A 20323-nucleotide genomic window follows, 5' to 3' on the forward strand; every position below is an offset into this window, starting at 1 on the left:
CTTCATGCTAGTGGAAAGGGAAAGACAATATGGAAAAGTCCCACCCCCTTTGTAATAGTCTGGCCTACAAGTGACACATCCCACCTCCCTCTCATTCCAACATCAAGAACTAGTCATTTGCCCATGCCTGTCTGCAAGGACAGAGGCCAAAGACTGAAAAATACGGTCCAGCCAGGGAGAGCATGAATTTTGCATGCACAGCTATAAACATTTCTGCCACATCAAACCTCTATTTATTCGTCTGTGAAATGATAATAATAATAGCTGACCTGCCACCCCACAGAGATATGGTAGAGGAAACAGTAACAAATGTTAACATGCTTTGAAAAGGGCTCAAGAGAATCAGAGCCCCACAAGATATTATTTTCCCTCCTATCTACCAACTTATTTGTGCTTTCTAGTATTGGAATCCATCTTCAACAGATAGTGTTGTAAGAACACACATCTCTGCATCTCTGTGTCCACCATTCTCACCTTCTAGCAGCTTTTGACAAAGCCTTACCCCTGAGCCCATGAAACGATATACTTTCTTGGCTTCCACATCATGGCATTCTCCTGGCCTTCCCACTTTCTCACTGCCCCTTCTCAGCCCACTTTGCTGAGTTCTCACGCTCTACCCAAAAGTTTCTTACTGCAACACCTCAGGACTCTGTCCTAAACCTTATCTCTCACTACACTCACTCTCTAGACAATTTTATCCTTTCCTGTGGTTCTATGCTGAGGATCCTGAAATGGTATCTTGAGTCCAAGCTGCTCTTCTGAGCTTCAGACTCCCACATACCACAGCCTCCACGACAGTTCCATCTGAAAGCTCCATACATAGCTCAGACTTCACATGGTCAAAACAGAACTCCTGATTTTCCCTCCCTACACCTGTTGCTTTGCTAATCTTCCTTTATATAACTTTCCCATCTTAGCAAATGGCATCAATTGCTCAAATTCAAAACCTTAGAATCATTTTTACTCCTTTCTTTCCCTCACTTCACATTGATATATCCTGTTGGCTTTACCATAGCCTCCCCCCAAAAAGTCTTCTTTCTGTCCACTTCTATCTACCTGCTGTTTCCCTAATACCAACAACTATCTTATCTCACCCTGATTGCTGTAGAAATTTCTTAACTAGGTTAGCTAATTCCACACTTGCCCCCTACAACCCGTCCTCATCCAAGAAGCAAGACTCACCTTTTTAAGATGTACTACATTTTAGCAGATCTCTGAAGCCCTCACTTTTTAAACACAACTTACATATAAAGGAAAAATCATACCACTTAGACTGACATGATACTTTCTTATTACATCAGTTGTAAGTACATTTCTTATGTCAGACATGTTAAAATTTGAAAAAAAAGTAATGGCAACTGGCTGATTTTTTATCTACTCACTCACCCTTCACCCTCTGATAAAGCATAAAGCCAACAAAGGGAGCAAATAAAATTATACATAATTCACTGCTTTAGTAATACTTTGTGATAGGGAATATCATGGCACACAAGTTATCTGTTGTTAAGAAATAAACCAAATTCCAGCAGAACTCTGATTGTGCACCCACCACTGTAAGCCTGTGGGTGCAGGGAGTGGGGGGAGGGGAGTTTAATAGACACCATGAAAATATTGAAGGGGTGCAGAAGACTTATAGTATAGATGAAATCATCCCCAGGAAGAAAAAAATCCAATAGTAAACACTGACCACAGGTTAGAACTTGGTAATTAATAACACCAGCTACAGAGCTTGTAGGTGGTGGGACTAGAAGCAGAAGTCTCTGAGAAGCATTGCTCAGGGGAAGAAGATGTAATCCTTGGAAATATAGCAGTGAAGGAAAAGAAGGAAGTAAGAAAGGAAGATTAGGGCCTCCCTGGTGGCGCAGTGGTTGAGAGTCCGCCTGCCGATGCAGGGGATACGGGTTCGTGCCCCGGTCTGGGAGGATCCCATATGCCGCGGAGCGGCTGGGCCCGTGAGCCATGGCCGCTGGGCCTGCGCATCCGGAGCCTGTGCTCCGCAACGGGGGAGGCCACAACAGTGAGAGGCCTGCATACCGCAAAAAGAAAAAAAAAAAAGAAAGGAAGATTAAATACTTTTTATTAAATCAAATAAAATAGCAAAGGAAACAATAGAGAAACAAAACACAGCCACCCCTTGCCTTCCTGACACCATCAACAACACTATAAGAGCAACACAGAAGAGGGCAGAACAGAGAATTATCAAGCTAAGAGCACTGACCACAAAATGCATAGGAATGGAAAAAGCAGACCACATCCAGGCAAAACTATTATAAAAATTCAGAAAATGTGAATTAAGGCATTTCAGTTGATAAGAATTCTCCCCCCAAAATCAACCATAATGCCAAAGAAACTTTAAACAACACTCAAACTGAATTGAGTATTTTCACATAAACATTTGTAACTGTGAAGAAATACCTTGAATCAGAAATACAAAAACTAAGAACAGAAATGGAAGGAGTGAGGGAGACGTGAAATGAGTTGACTGAACTCGGGAAAGAAACAGAAGAAAAAAAGACAAAAGTCATATAAGAAATGAAGATAAATCATCAGGTACTCAAGAGAAGATTCAAATGAAAATTTAGGAAAAGAAAGAAAACAACCAAGAGAAAAAAAAACTGAGATAAAGAAGTAAAAATGAAATCTAAATGGATAAACACAAAGAGATCCACAGTCTAACACAACTTTGTTAAAAGTAAAATACAGAGAGAAAATCAGAGAAAAGTGACTTGTCACATGCAAGGGACCCCAATGAGATTAACAGCTGACTTCTCTTCAGAAAAGATGGAGACCAGAAACAGTAGGATAAATAATCAAAGTTCTGAAACAAACTGTAGATCAAGAGTCTTATATCTAGCAAAACTATTTTTCAAAAATAAAGATGAAATAAAGATATTCCCAGATAAACAAAAGCTAAGAGAATTCATTTATCTTTACAAGAGAAATAGAATGGCATCAAACATCTCAAAAACAAAGTAAGGCAACAGCAGACCAGTATTTTCAAAAAACTTAAGGAATGAGGGTATAAATCAAAAGTATTACAGCCATTCAATGGAAAAGGAAGACGTGGTATATATATACAATGGAATATTAATCAGCCATAAAAAAGAACAAAATAATGCCATTTGCAGCAACGCAGATGGACCTAGAGATTATACTAAGTGAACTAAGTCAGAAGAGAAAGACAAATACCATATGATATCACTTATATGTGGAATCTAAAATATGACACAAATGAACATATCTACAAAACAGAAACAGAGTCATGACATAGAGAACAGACTTGTGGTTGCCAGAGGGGTGGAGGATGGATTGGAAGTTTGGGGTTGGCAGATGCAAACTATTATATATAGAATGGATAAACAACAAGGTCCTACTGAATAGGACAGGGAACTATACTCATTATACTGAGATAAACCATAACGGGAAAGAATATGAAAAAGAATGTATAACTGAATCACTTTGCTATACAGCAGAAATTAACACAACATTGTAAATCAACTATACTTCAATAAAATAATTTTTTTTAAAAAAAGAGAGATATGATAACTAGTTACAATATGTGATCTTCTGCTGTGTCCTGGGCCAGAGGGAAGAAATCTATAAAGGACATTATTGGGTCAATTGACAAAGTTAGAATACAGATGGTAGGTGAGACTAAAATATTGTATTAATATCAAATTTACTCAACTTGCTAATTGCACTGTGGTCTTATATTCTTATTAAGAAATACACACTAAAGTTTTTAGGGGTAAAGCACCATGATACATGCAACTTTCTCTAAAATGGCTCAGAAATATTACATATACTACATGTTTTATATATATGTGTGTGTGTTTTGTGCATTTTCTATGAGGTTGTGGGGGGAGGGGAGAGACAGACAGACAGAGGAGGCAAACAGTAATGCAAATGAGACCAAATGTTAACATAGCTGTATCTGCAAAAGTGGTACATGGGTGTCCTGTGTACTATTCCTTTTCCCCCACCTTTTTTTTTTTTGGTTTTATAGAGAATAATAAAACAAAATAATTGATATACCTATGTGCTATTCTTATTCTTGCAACTTTTTATACATTGAAATTATTTCCAATTTAAAAGTAATTTATGTATAAAGAAATATCTTAGAAATTGTGAAATAAGACAAATCAAATTATATCACTCCCATTTCAAACCCTCAAACAGCTTCCCAGCGCCCTGAGAACACAAGTCAAGGTGCTCTCCCTAACACCTGCGTGATGCATGCCTGACTACACGCCCCACCCAATCTCCGCCTCTCCTGCCCCAACCCAGCACCAGCCATACTCATCTTCTCTCTTCCGTTCTGAACTCTTTCTGGTTTCGAGGCTTTTCACATTTAGGCGGCTGCTGTTTATACTGATCCAGAATCCCTTTCCCCTCGGGGTAAACCCCACCCACCCACCATCAGTCCACGGGGTTCAGAGGGATCAGCACTGCCCACACCCTGAACTCCAGGTGGGCTGTGAGCTGCTGAGGCGCCCCTGAGAATGACGCCAATACACGGAAAGCAAAGGTGCCAGGTAAAAGCAGGACCAAATCCTGACTGCATCCTTTGAGGCTTTGACTCCAGCCTGTCCTGAAATGAGATCTACCCCTGGACTTTCTGCTCACACAGCCAAAAACTCCCTTCTGCTTGCACTAGTTTGAGTGTGAGTTCCTGGATGTGCTGTTCCCTTTGCCCAGAATGCCCTTCCCTTCTCTCTCTGTAAGACTGGCTCCTTTCCTCCCTCGGTCTCAGTTTAGATGTCACCTCCCCTGAGACGCCTTTCCTGAATATCCTACTTAAAGGTCTCCCATTTCAGATCTGTTTTTCCATTTCTTAGCCCTCTGGTTTTTGTTTTTGTTTTTGTTTTGTTTTTCCTCATCACACTTAACACAACTTGCATCATTTCACTTATTTGTATGTTTACTTCTTTCCAAAATTGTCCCCCATTTGAGTAAAGGCAGGGGATAAGGTGGTCTCAGGCTCCATTGCGCCCACGGGGCCTGGGATATTGCCTTATCATAGTAGCCACCCACTGTTGATTAAATAAATGCATACTTCTTTTTTCTTAGTTGCACTAAGTATTGAATACTGAATAATCTATGTCACTTAAGAGAGGAAAAAACATGAATTGGCACATGATTTTTAGGCCTAGAAACTATTTTACTACATTAAAAACTCCTCAAGGAGTGTTTTATTGCATTTTCATTTTCTGCTTACCCCAAATATCTTGCATGGGCACTTACCCATAGCATGTGTACAATTATGTGATTTTTTTTGCTCCCAATTATAATGCCAATTAAGTAACAAATGAGCCAGGCAGTACTGAACTGACAATGATACACCAAAAACTGTAATTCTTCCTTTCAGAAGCTACTGTAAGACTCCAATGGGACCGGGTAGACATTGGGGGAAGAAAATTTTCCAGGGAAGTGGATTAGAGCACTGTAAATGTTTATTGAATGAATCATAAGTCTCTGCAGCTAAACAAATTCCAGAAAGGAAGAGACAGAGAGAGACAGATGAAGACAGAGAGAGATAGAGAACTCTAAAACCCTCAGTCACTGGGACAGATGAGTAGTACTTAGCAACCACACCATAAGCTCTGACGTCAGTTCTGCTTCCGACACGATGTTTCCAGGTCCCATGAGTAAACTTTCAATAATCTATGAAAACATTACTTAGCCCCCGTCTCCTCTTCCTTCCACTCTCCTCCAGCTCCTAATGAGGCTGGCCACGGATCTGGGTGGGAGAAGGAGGATCAAGTGCTATCGTGCTGTGGCCACAAGATCTAAGTCAGGACATAAAATGTGGATCCCCCTATGTCTTGGTCAAGTCATGTAATCTACCAAGAGTCTGTTTCCTCTCATTCATAAAGAATGGATAAGAACACCCACTGGATGTAACTCACAAACTGTTTCTATATATTGAATAATATACTAGTAAAATACTCCATAAATTATGTAAATATTATCAAAATTCAGTTACTAAACATAATCTATTTTTATGATTATTGATACAAATCTCCACTCAGAGTTTTAGAGTTCCACAAAGATGAAATCTCTATAATGATTTAGTTCTTTATGCACCTAAGAGCTGTTGAAAAAAATATATATGATCCAACTACTAGTGATGAAAGCACTTTCAGAAAAGAGTTCCTGATATTCCCTAAACCTAAAGAAAAGCTTCAGCTGCATTATTTGTTTCTTTTTGATAGTAATAATAGTATATAATAACAATGTAAGCTAGTAATCCTAGTGAATCTTTTGTTTTGCTACTAGGTTTTAAGCTTCTACAGCCTTGCCTTCAAGTTACATAAGAGATCCAACGTCTCCTTATTATGAAAAATTAGGCCCTTAGTGCCTTGCTAAGAGCCCTAGGCCATTTTCTACCCATATTCCAAGGGTCTGAAATAGCATTTTCTAGGCACAAAGGAGAATCTTTCTTGAAGATAAACCCTTCTAAATGCTCTTGTGTCACCCACCTTGGGTCACATCTGAGTATCCAGGCCATAGAAGACATCTCATTAAAAGTTGCATTAAAGATGAAGCCTAAGTGGGAAGCAGCCGCATAGCACAGGGAGATCAGCTCGGTACTTTGTGACCGCCTGGAGGGGTGGGATAGGGAGGGTGGGAGGGAGACGCAAAAGGGAGGGGATATGGAAACATATGTATATGTATAACTGATTAAATTTGTTATAAAGCAAAAAAAAATAAAATTAAATTTAAAAATAAATAAATAAATAAAACTAGGAGAAAAAAAAAAAAAAAAAAGATGAAGCCTAGAATTATTTTAATAAAATTTCACGGTTATCCAAAAGCTGTAAAAAATTTTTGTTTTAACTGTAAAAATTTTTCTCTAGTCTCTTAGTTAGCTGTTCTCTCTTGATCATAGGAAGCAAAAACCTCATACCATTTCATTCATTTATACACTCATTTGTTCATTTATTTATTCAACCATTCATCATATATTTATTGATATTACAGACAATGTTTAAGCTTTGGGAATATAAAATTGAACAAGAAACAGCCTTTGTGAAGTATATGTTCATACAGACATATCAACAAATAATTGTAAGTTATCAGGGCTTTAATAAAAATATGTACCAAGAGGTAAGGAAGCTCAGAAGAAAAAGTGGCATTTTTTTTTTCTGCAGGAGTTGGAAGAGATTTCACAAAGTGATGAAATAAGACAGGTATTCACAAAGATTAGAAGATAGGGAGAAAATCATTAATTATAAATTACATAACTAAATGTATTGATATATAGAAAGGATTTAGACCACTGATTGGTACAGTAAGTGCTACTGAGATGATAGCTAATATTAGTGTTAGCATCACCATCATCATTGTCTAAACAATAGGAACCATCAGGGTGCTCACCAGCTCCGGTCTTTCTTAGTTGTGATTTTCTGTGCTGACATCACTCTCACCTTCAACAGGTTCAAGTTCCAAAGGTTCTATTTAATAAAAATCCAGCAACACCAAGGTAAAGCATGAATACTAACCACCTAGCCTACTCCAGTCTGGCGCGCTTTCTTTATCCAGCTAAAAACAATGGGCCATAAATACAAACTTTGTAATAAGGGAAGGGAATAGATAGAAGAGATTAAGGTCAAAACTCTATATTTAATTTATAAACAAAGGCATTGGAGAATAGAGGGGAAAGGTAAGGGGGCTCACTTTTCTTAGAACAAAGTCAATGTGCTTAAGAGTTTCATCGTAGGACATTGAATGGCACTAGCAACGGAATGTGAGATACTGGCTGTTGATTAGTCAGTATAGGGTAAGCTCTGCTGCAAAACCAACAAGGATGATCTCTCAGTGGGTTAACGCACAGCAAGTCTGCCATGAGTCTAGAGGCTCTTTGGGACCACTCCCTTCGAAGTGCTATTTGGGGACCCAGTCTAATTCCCCCTTATAGCTATGCCATCTGGAACACAGGGCTTCCAGGTCACCACGATAGGGGAGAGAGAACCGGAGAGTGACACACCTGTTAATAAATGCTTTGACAGAAGTGACCCACATCAATTCTGCTTCTACTCACAACTCATTCACCATAACTAGCCACATGACCTTATTTAACTATGTGAGTATTAGAGAATTTGTGAGAGTATGTGGGTATTTGGAGAATGGAGTTTCTGCACAATTTTGGCTCAGCTATAATTTAATTTTTATTTTTTGCAGGAGTAGAGTTTGGGGAGAATGCTTTTGCTGTTTTTTTCCCTTACGAATGGTTTTCTACTAGTTAGATATACTTTTCTCAGTAGACTGAAAAATCATAGATTTTTTTTTTAATTGTGCTCCCTAGGACTTAGTACCACTGCTGACTATAATAGGTGTTGAATAATTAAGTAGATAGATAGATTCTTTAGATAAAGCCAATATAGATTATCCATGTTGTTGCCAGAAGTGTATCCAGAAGTCAGCTGCCAGAACTTTATTCTGGTGATTAAACTGATTTTATTAGTAATATGTAGTTAATTCATTTCATTATTTGAGGAGTTACCTGCGGGAACAGTAATCAAATTGACTCAATTATTTCATTGTTTACAAAAACAAGCCAGTACTACAGGTCTCTCCAGTATGCATTCAACTACTTAACCCATCACTTGCCATTTTATCCACATAAGGGTTTTCCTTTCTCTTTCTTAGTGCCTCATTAAAGCTTCCTTCTGCCCTCGAGATGTTTTATAAGGAAAAAAGAAATAAAGCTTACATTATTTTTTCCATATATTACTATCTTGGTTTATTGTTTTCTGCTTGTATAAAATTTTAATTCATATTAAAGGAAAATATTTAATTCAGCTGTTCTTAAGAGAAAAATAGCATTCTTCCACTTCAAATATTTTCTTTGTCAAAATATTCCTTACATATTTTAATTGTTATTTAATTTCTTATTTCTCCAATGGAGAAAAGCTTGAAAGCCACTGTTCTTCGTATCTTCACCTTCTTTCTTTTGCAGACCTCGTAAGTGATGTCATTGCATTCACCTATGCCTTTACAACCTTTAAACAGCATCTTAGTTGACAAAGAAAAACAATGCTTCTCTTAATTCTAACAAAGAAATATTGGGCCTGGCCAAGCACAGCACCAGGCATATAATATTTATTCAAATATGTTCGAGTTCTAATTCTCCAAACTCTCCAGAAATGATACCCAACCAGAGATTCTGAAAAATCACGATTGATGTAAATGAAGTCCATTCATTATCCTTATCCTTAATTCACCAAATTATATGCCCAGATTGGTCACCATCATCTCCATAAAAATGACAATTGATTTGAAGTCCTAATGGAAATACACGTATCTATTTCAAAATTCCGTGAAAGCATTTCTCTTAGAAACATAGTCAATAAATGCTGTTGGTGAACAGCTCCCTTCAATAAAATCAGTATGTTGCAATTAATTCAGGTCTTGAGTTCCTCTACCCAATAGTAATAGTGAAATCTTGATAACTCATAATGCTTGGGTATTCTCCATAGCCAGGATCCTCTAGACCAACAGTCATCAAATAGGCTATCAGAATAGACTAGCTTATAATGACCAAGCATGAGGTATGCTGTAGTGTGTTTGCTGAAAACAATAAAGTATCAACATTTTTAAATTATTTTCTTTTTTTAAAATGTGATACTGGTGAACTCAAGCATGTCCTTATGTCTTTCTCATTCATTTACTTTGAATATATGAGAACTGTGTATAACTGCAGTGTATCCTGAATAGTAGTCCACAGTTTAACACGATGCCAGTAAATGTTAATAGTTGTAGTAATTATACACTACAGTGTGTGAAAAAAATACTGAGAATTTCTTCAACATCTGGGTATTTCCAAGACATTCACATCCTTGACATTCACATATTTCACATATGTGAATATCAAGGATATTACAACAGAGAAAAGGTTGGGAATTACTGTTCTGGGTAAGCCTTGGTGAATATTCCTGAAACTCATTTTCTGCTACATTTGGTCTAAAGCAAATATAATTTTCCTCTTGGCTATAATTCTGTGGTATAAAGTTTCCATATTCAGATACTTAATTCACATCTAAAATATCAAGTTGATAACTTGGTAGTGTTTCTCCTCTACTGAAACCATTTTTAAAAATAAGTTATTTCACTAAAGTACATCCCACTCACCCCCTTGAAACTAAGTAACTCTGTGCTCTCTACCAGCAGCTCAAATATTTGCATCCACTTCAAAGAACAAACAGAAAAAGAGACAGTATTTCAGTTCAAATATATCAGTTGAATGACTTTAAGAAATATTATCCCAAATGCTCATTTATGACTGTTATGTCATCAAATTGAAACCACAGAGGCATTGTGAAAATAACTGACATACATAACACTTTTTTATGATTATGACACCATTATGCAGAAGTTCTAGGAATTCAAAGAGTTTGTCTTTTTAAAAAAAATCTCACAATGATATTCCTTAAGCCAGCAATAAACTCTCAAAGACAGCTAATATTATGCAAGATCCCTTAGCAAGCTCCTGTAACTGACAAATATAGTTTGGCCATATATTTAAAATACTGTTCTCCGTTTGTTCATAGCAACACACTTCCAGTCCATGGGATTGAGAAAATGGATAATTTAATATGAAATATATGACCTGCAACTCATGTGCATTTCTCTAAAGAGTCCCAAACTGCTTTCAAACAATGAGTCTGTGTGTGAAAAAAACATTTAAGCAATTTTAAATTGTCCTAAAGCAAAAAAGACTCTAGTTGTAAGTAAGTATTTTATAGATAGTGTTTAAATAAAAGTCAGTTGAAGAATAAAAAAGAAATCCCATCACATCTGAAACTACTTATATCGCCTATTCAATAAACAAAAACACATAAACCAATGTAAAATTTATTTGAGTTGAAATAAAGAATATTTCCAAGGAAGAGTATTCATCCAGAGTGAATACTTATAGAAAAGCTCTATTCCTCAAAAAATATATGTGTTTATAATGCCAAACTTGACCAGAATCCTTAAGTTTAAAGTTATTTCATGAAAGTTTTCTAACAAATTTGCTTGGGACAAAAATATTGGCTTATAAAAAATGCCCAAGGATTATTTAAAAATCACTTTAGAAAATCCAGTAAAGATGTTAAGTGAAAAATTTACCCCAAATCCTTTTCCTCTGACAAAATATATTCTTAAATCATTTTTGTGAGTTTCCAACATATTTTCACAGTAGAAAACTGTCTCTATTTTTTTGCCCAAAACATTCATAAATTATAACAACTTATTTCTGTTTTATGACCATTCAAAACTTAAATAGAATTAATCACATTCAAAAGTGGGGGAACGGGCTTCCCTGGTGGCGCAGTGGTTGAGAATCTGCCTGCTAATTCAGGGGACACGGGTTCGAGCCCTGGTCTGGGAGGATCCCACATGCTGCGGAGCAACTAGGCCCGTGAGCCACAACTACTGAGCCTGTGCGTCTGGAGCCTGTGCTCCACAACAAGAGAGGCCGCCATAGTGAGAGGTCCGCGCACCACGATGAAGAGTGGCCCCCGCTTACCACAACTAGAGAAAGCCCTTGCACAGAAACGAAGACGCAACACAGCAAAAATAAATTAATTAATTAATAAACTCCTACCCCCAACATCTTCTTTAAAAAAAAAAGTGGGGGAACGTGTAATAGTTTAAAAGAATGAATAACAAATGTAATTTGTTAGAAGTATCAACATTAAAATTTTAATGACAGTTATGCTAATTGTGCCATAAAACTTCACACAGGATGAATATAAGAGCAATCATCCCAAGCACTGGTCTTAAAAATACAAGGCAAGGGCTTCCCTGGTGACGCAGTGGTTGAGAGTCCGCCTACCGATGCAGGGGACACAGGTTTGTGCCCCGGTCCAGGAAGATCCCAGGTGCCGCAGAGCAGCTGGGCCCGTGAGCCATGGCCGCTGAGCCTGCGCGTCCGGAGCCTGTGCTCCGCAACGGGAGAGGCCACAACAGTGAGAGGCCCGTGTACCGCAAAAAAAAAAAAAAAAAAAACAAAAAAAAAAACAAAGAAAAAACAAGGCAACACAGAATAGAATAGATATTTTGATGTTAATTTTAGCAAGAATTTTATCTAGTTTTTATATTTGGACCTTTGCACCACCTAGAATCCCCCTCCCAGCCAGCTGTTTCCAGGGAGGATGTGACAGCCAAGTTCTCTCTTTTTTTTTAATTTATTAGTTTGACTGCATTGGGTCTTAGTTGCAGCATGCAGGATCTTTCGTTGCAGTGCACAGGCCGCAGAGCGCACGCGTTAACTGTGGCACGTGGGCTTAGTTGCCCCATGGCATGTGGGATCTTAGTTCCCCGACCAGGGATCGAACCTGCGTCCCCTGCATTGGAAGGCATATTCTTAACCACTGGACCACCAGGGAAGTCCAGCCAAGTTCTCTTATCCATGTAACCTCCAGGATTTGGTATGAAGCTCCTTATGCCTATCTCATTGCAGCACTCATCATGATGAAACATAATTTCCTCTTCACTTGTCAATATATAACACTAGCTGAAAGGTTCTTGATGTCAGTGACCACATAGTATTATGTTATTATGTATTTCATGCTGCTATCGCCTAAAATGCGCTCAACAAATAATTGTCAATTACTGCTAAATAGATGACCCCCAAAATACAAAGTAAGGACTGGTGCTTGAAAATCATATAAACAATTTGTTTTAGTGTCAGGAACACATACTTTTCACTTGAAAATATAGTTCTGCCGGGCTTCCCTGGTGGTGCAGTGGTTGAGAATCTGCCTGCTAATTCAGGGGACATGGGTTCGAGCCCTGGTCTGGGAAGATCCCATATGCCACGGAGCAACTAGGCCTGTGAGCCAGAACTACTGAGCCTGTGCGTCTGGAGCTTGTGCTCCGCAACAAGAGAGGCCACAACAGTGAGAGGCCTGCACACCACGATGGAGAGTGGCCCCTGCTTGCCACAACTAGAGAAAGCCCTTGAACAGAAGTGAAGACCCAACACAGCCAAAAATAAAAATAAATAAATTAAAAGGAGGCTCAACATTTAAAAAATATATATATATATATTGTTCTGCCACCACACATCCAATTTGGATGCTGGGCTAAAGGCTTGGGGAAAACAATATTATTTTGAGACCATTCTACCCTTTTAAATAAGCTATATAATAGTTCTCATGAAATCTGCTTATAAACCCCCCATTTCTATGTTGCCTTAGTTGAAAATAGTCACAACCTAAAATTATGCCTGTTCTTCCTAAACAACATTTTATTTTTCAGCCTGGGTTCTAAAACTCTGTCATTCTTCTTGAGTTCTCTACTAATGCCCAAATCATCTTCAGGAGATGACCTCAACTCCTTCTTGAATTTAACCTTCTTCAACTCTTCCCATCCCCATCATCCCCTCAAATTTTCTTCATGTGATTACTCCCTTATCTCCTTTCCTCCAGTCAAAGATGAAAAGACATCCCACCTCCTGTACTTGTTTCTGGATATAAGCTCAATATACAAAAGTCAATTACTTTCTTATATACCAACAATGAATAAGTGGAATTTGAAATTAAAAACATATCTCCATTTATATTAACACCTCCAAAAATGAAATACAAAATAGGTACAAATTTAACAAAATATGTACAAGATCCATATAAGGAAAACTACAAAACTCTGATGAACAAAATCAAGGAATAACTAAATAAATGGAAAGATATTCCATGTTCATGGATAAGAAGGCTAAATATTGTCAAGGTGTCAGTTCTTCCCATCTCGATCTATAGGTTCAAGGCAAGGCCAATCAAAATCCCAGCAAGTTATTTTGTGGATATAGACAAACTGATTCTAAAGTTTATATGGAGAGGAAAGAGAATCAGAATAGACAACACAATACTGAAGAACAGAACAAAGTTGGAGGCTCAACACTACTCAACTTCAAGACTTAGTATAGGGCTTCCCTGGTGGGACAGTGGTTAAGAATCCGCCTGCCAATGCAGAGGACATGGGTTTGAGCCCTGGTCCAGGAAGATCTCACATGCCACAGAGCAACTAAGCCTGTGCACCACAGCTATTGAGCCTGCATTCTAGACCCCAGGAGTCACAACTACAGAGCCTGCGTGCCACAACTACTGAAGCCAGGGTGCCTAGAGCCCATGCTCCACAACAAGAGAAGCCACCACAATGAGAAGCCTGCACACTGCAACAAAGAGTAGCCCCTGCTCGCCACAACTAGAGAAAGCCTGCATGCAGCAATGAAGACCCAACACAGCCAAAAATAAAATAAATTAAATTAAATTAATTTTTTAAAAAACATTAAAAAAAAGACTTAGTATAAAGCTACAGTAATCAAGACAATGTGGTATTTGTGAAAGAATAGACAAACAGATCAATGCAAAAGAATTGAAAGCCCAGAAATAGGACCACGTAGAGTCAACTGATCTTTGACAAAGCAGTAAGAGCAATATAGTGGAGAACAGATAGTTTTTTCAACAAATTGGACTGGAACAACTGGATATCCACATACCAAAAAGAAAAAAAAACAAAAGACTCGACACAGTTCTTATATCATTTTCACAAAAATTATTTATAAATATATCATAGACTTGATGCAAAATGCAAATGTAAAGCACAAGACTATAAAACTCCTAGAAGATAACATAGGAGAAAACCTATATGACTTTAGGTATTGTGATGGCTTTTTTAGTTATAATACCAAAGGCACAATCCATAAAAGAAATAATAAGCTGAATTTCATTAAAATTAAAAACTGCTCTGTGAAAGACAGTGTCAAGAGAATGAAAACACAAACATTGACTGCGAGAAAATATTTGCAGAAGGTGCATCTAATAAAGGACTGTTATCTAAAATATGCAAAGAAGTCTTAAAATTAAACAGAAAGAAACCTAAGAACCCAATTAAAAAATGAGGCAAAGACTTCGACACTTCACCAAAGAATGTGTACAGGTGAAAAATAAGCATGAAAAGATGCTCTACATCATATGCCATCAGAGAAATGTAAATTAAAACAACAATGAGATACCACTACACACTTATTGGAATGGACAAAATCTGGAACTCTGACAACACCAAATCCTGAAGAGTATATGGAGCAACAGGAACTCTCATTCATTGCTGGTGGGAATGCAAAATGATACAGCCATTTTGGAAGATGGTTTGGTGGTTTCTTACAAAACTAAACATACTCTTACCATATGATCCAGCAATTGCACTTCTTGGTATTTACTCAACAAGTTGAAAACTTATGTCCATACAGAAACCTGCACACAGATGTTTACAACAGCTTTATTCATAATTGCCAAAACCTGGAAGCAACCAAGATGTCCTTCAGTAAATAAACTGGTACATTCAGACAAAGGATATTATTCAGTGCTAAAAAAGAAATGAGTCATCAAACCATGAAAAGACATGAAGAAAACTTAAATGCATATTAGTAAGTGAAAGAAGCCAATCTGAAAAAGGCTACATACATATTGCATGATTCCCACTGTACAACATTCTGGAAAAGGCAAACCTCTGGAGACAGTAAAAAGATCAGTGGTTGCCAGGGATTTTGTGGAGCAGAGAGGAGGAAGAAGGATAAATCAGTGGAGCACAGAGGATTTTTAGAGCAGCGAAAATACTCTGTATGGTACTATATGTACAGTACTCTGTAGGATACTATAATGATGGATACTTGTCATTAGACATTTGTCCAAACCCATAGAATATATAACACAAAGAGTGAACCCTAATGTAAACTATGGACTTAGAGTGATCATGATGTGTAGATATAGGTCCATCAGCTGTAACAGCTTGCACTCCTTGAGCCTATAACCTCACCTCTGGTGGGGGATGTTGATACTGGGAAAGACTATGCATGCATGCATGGGGGTGGGGTAATCCCTGTACCTTCTTCTTAATTTTCCTGTGAGCCTAAAACTGTTCTTAAAAAAATTGTTTTTATCCTTTCTCAATTCCACTTATTCCTCTAAATACTACTCATTTCTTTCCTTCCTTTTACAAGAAAACTCAAAGAGTGTCAATACTTCTGTGTTCAATTTCTCTTCTCGAATCCACTCTTACTGCTCTTGTCAAGGTCACCAGTGACTTGGACTTGCTGAATCCAATGATCAATTCTCAGTCCCCCCTTTACTCCCCACCCCTCCCAAGGTCTGGCACAGCTGGTGACTCCCTCTTCTCTGACACTTGCTTCCCTTGGCTTCACATCACTCTTTCCTGGTTTTCCTTCTCCCTCTCTGGCTGCTCCATCAGTCTGCTTTGCTGGTTCCTGCTCCTTTTTCTAACGTACAAACACTGGAGTGCCCCAGGGCTCTGTCCTTCGCCCTCTTTGTCTACTTCACTTCTCTGGGGATTTCATGAAGTCTCAGTCAGTCTTGGCTTTAAACCCCATCTATATGTTGATTTAATCCCCAAATTCACAGATCTAGTTAGGACCATAAAAAAAATTGTTTTTATTTTTAAAAATAGGAGGGGGGACTCATAAGGGTTTTTATTTACAAGTATGAAGATAAAAGGTAACTTAAAGTTCATAAAGTCCAAACCCTACGATCTATAGCCAAGGAAAGGGAGATCCAGAGGGAGTAAGAGACTTGTCCAAGGTGAGAAAAGATTCCAACATTAGGAAAATTTTGCAGGCAAAAGCATTGCTCTCATTTTTCCAAGGGGGAAAAAAACATATGTGTAAAAGGATGTGTTCAGGAACAGGCAAAAAAGTCTGGTTTGACATCATTTTGCATAGACATGTATAGATTAAGTAACTTTCTGAATATTTTGTACCACAAATAGATTTAGCTGGAAATGTCCAGGTAACTGGAGGCTTGTAAATTTTTTTTCTTCAATCATCTAAATGATTGCCCTAATTCTCTGCTTCACTTTAATACATGGACACCACTATACAGTACAAATTTAAAATGCTACACCTTTTAGACAGACACCTCCATCTTTAGAACCTATTAATATTTACTTCAATATTAAGTCTCTGGAGCCTAATCAGGTGGCAGATGGGGGCCAAAAAGGAACATATTTGAATGTTACAGACCCACCAGCAAACTAAACCTAGAAAACCTTCTATAAAATTTGTGACTTGACTCTGAGGGGCAAATCTGACCTGCAGAGCTAATAACTTGCAGTCAGCTCACTTGCCTGTTCTTATTATCTTAACACATCAGGAAATTTCCCAAAATTGCCATACAGGTCATTTATTCATTCAGTCACATTTGCCAAGAAATAGCATGCCTATAAAAAGAGCAAGAGAAAATATCGTCCATCTCCTATCCATCACCTCCACAAACATCCAGAATAGATTATATTCTCTTATTTTTCATGTCATTGAATAACAGTACTGGTGCATTTTAAACAGTAAAGAGCAGCATTCAACCATCTCTGGGATGGTGGGGCTACTTTGCTTCTGACATCTCTGTCAGTGTATTTTAATTAAAAAGTGATAAATGTTTAGTGTCTTTTCATCTGAAAGTGAATGCCTTGAGGGCTTTTATTCATGTTCTTTTTTTTTTTTTTTTTTTTTTGCGGTACGCGGGCCTCTCACTGCTGTGGCCTCTCCCGCTGCAGAGCACAGGCTCCGGACGCGCAGGCTCAGCGGCCATGGCTCACGGGCCCAGCCACTCCGCGGCATGTGGGATCTTCCCGGACCGGGGCACAAACCCGTGTCCCCTGCGTCGGCAGGCAGACTCTCAACCACTGCGCCACCAGGGAAGCCCATTCATGTGCATTTTATTCCTGAAACATTTCAAGCCTATAGACCAGAATAGAACAGAGACTCCTGTATCCCTACTACCAAGATTAAGCATGTTAACTTCTTACATATTCGCTTCAACTTCTGTATCTATCCATCTATGTACCTCAGCCACTCACTCTTATTTCCTCTTCTTCCACAGAAGTAGACACCATTGCAAGGTCTATGTGTATCATCCCCATGAATGAGGAGAAGAAGAAAATAGAAGAGAAGGAGCTGGAAGAGGGAGAACAGGAGGGAAGGAGGAGATAGTGCAAAAAGAAGAGGAGGAGGAGGAGGAGGAGGAGGTATTTTAATGTTTTTCAGATGTGTTACCATGAGCACATATTACTTTTGCACTAGGAAAAAAAATCATTGTGAAAGTAGAAATTAAAACTACAATATTGTCTTATTTCAAGAAGTAAAGGTGGAAAATATTCTGGAAAGATCGTGTTCTATCACAGTTTGGAAAAGGATGTGTGGACAGAACTGGTTTGTTCTACCTGAGCAGGGCATGTACAGAGGCAGGGCTACTCCCACCATCCCTGAATGTGTGTCATTCCTCCATTGGTGGTGGCTGGAACCAGCACTCCCCTCCATCCTCTCAACATCCAGGTGAGTGAACTCCTGGCGTCACTCTGTTATGAAGCACACCGTCTACATCAATACTACATTGCTATAATTCATTACAGGCCACTGTTCCTTCGATTAGGAAAATAGGACACCGTTGGCAACCATGGTGAGAGTAGTTTTTTAAAATTGGTGGGGAGGAAAGATAGTCTTGTCAACAAATGGTGTTGGAACAATCAGACAATCACAGGCAAAAGAGTAAAAAGGACCTTGGCCTAAATTTCACACCTTATAAAAACTTTAAATAACTCATGGATCTAAATATGAAATGCAAAACCTAGAACTTTTTGATAAAAACGTAAGAGGAAAACTTCATGATGTGGATGGAGTTAGGAGGAGAGTTCTTAGGCATGACACCAAAGACATGATCCCTAAGAGAATAAAATCCATAAATTGGACTTCATCAAAATTAAAACTTTTGCACTGATGAAAAGATAAGCCATGGGCTTCCCTGGTGGTGCAGTGGTTGAGAGTCCACCTGCCAATGCAGGGGACACGGGTTCGTGCCCCGGTCCGGGAAGATCCCACATGCCACGCGGAGCGGCTGGGTCCATGAGCCATGGCCGCTGAGCCTGAGCGTCCGGGGCCTGTGCTCTGCAGCGGGAGAGGCCACAACAGTGAGAGGCCCGTGTACTGCAAAAAAAAAAAAAAAAAGATAAGCCACAAATCATGTACCTCACAGTGGACTTGTATTCAGAATGTGTAAAGAAATCTCTAAACTCAGCAGTAAATAAACAATCCAGTTAGAAAATAGACGAAAGATGAACGGATATTTTACCAGGCATATATAAATGGCAAGTAAGAACATGAAAAAATCCTCAATATCTTTAGCCATTAGGGAAATGCAAATTAAAGCTACAGGGAGATACCTCTACACACCTATTAGAATGGCTAAAATTTAAAAAATACTTATTATACTGACAATTTTTGTTACTTCTTGTGAGTCAAACTATTTCATTTGTTTATTTATTTATTTTGGCTGCATTGAGTCTTCATGGCTGCGTGCAGGCTTTCTCTAGTTGTGGTGAGTAGGGGCTTCTCTTGTTGAAGAGCATGGGCTCTAGGTGCATGGGCTTCAGTAGTTGTGGCACATGGGCTCAGTAGCTGTGGCACATGGGCTCAATAGCTGTGGCTTGCGGGCTCTAGAGCGCAGGCTCAGTAGTTGTGGCGCACGGGCTTAGTTGCTCCACGGCATGTGGGATCTTCCCGGACCAGGGTTCAAACCCATGTCCCCTGAATTGGCAGGCGGATTCTTAACCATTGCACCACCAGGGTGAGTCAAACTATTTCAAAATACAAAGTTATTTTATAAAAAGTGGTGAGATTGCAGGGTTGATCAGGCAAACGGAGGTGATGAAGTGGAGTCAGTGAGTGAACATCATTCTGGAAAAGTATCTGACCAGCTACCTCCATGGAACACGGCCCTGCAGAGTGGAACATTGGCAGGCAAACACAGAGGTAGAAGAGCGGCAGCCCGAACAGCAGAGCACAGTCTTCAAGTACATGAACCCCAACTTCTTCAGGCTGACACAGACTCAAAAGCTTAAAAGCTCTATGATCTTAAGAAACAAATCTGTGCCTCAGTATCCTCATCTGAAAACAGGAAAAGCCATAACATCCATTTTGAGGGATCATTTTGAGAATTAAATGGAAAACATTACACATATAACATGATAAGTGTTCAGTCCACTTTAACTTTTTAATTGTTATTATAATTCACCTAAATTTTGCCTAAAATTGGCAATTCTCAAAGTATCTTAATTCATTTATTTTCTCTTCTCCTACCCTATATTGTCAAAAACCTTCTCTTACTACATTTCAATCCCTGTTCCCACCTGCCTTCTCTGTGAAGACTGCTATTCTATATAATTTGTGCTTTTTAATGATTTTGATGTTTTCATTCTAAATTTGAGTATTTTTAATTTTTTCAAATGTAATGATCTAAAATGGATCTTTTGGGACTTCCCTGGTGGTCCA

Source organism: Mesoplodon mirus (assembly GCF_964341445.2).
Source record: "Mesoplodon mirus genome assembly, chromosome: 13".
In the NCBI taxonomy this organism is placed as follows: domain Eukaryota; kingdom Metazoa; phylum Chordata; class Mammalia; order Artiodactyla; family Ziphiidae; genus Mesoplodon; species Mesoplodon mirus.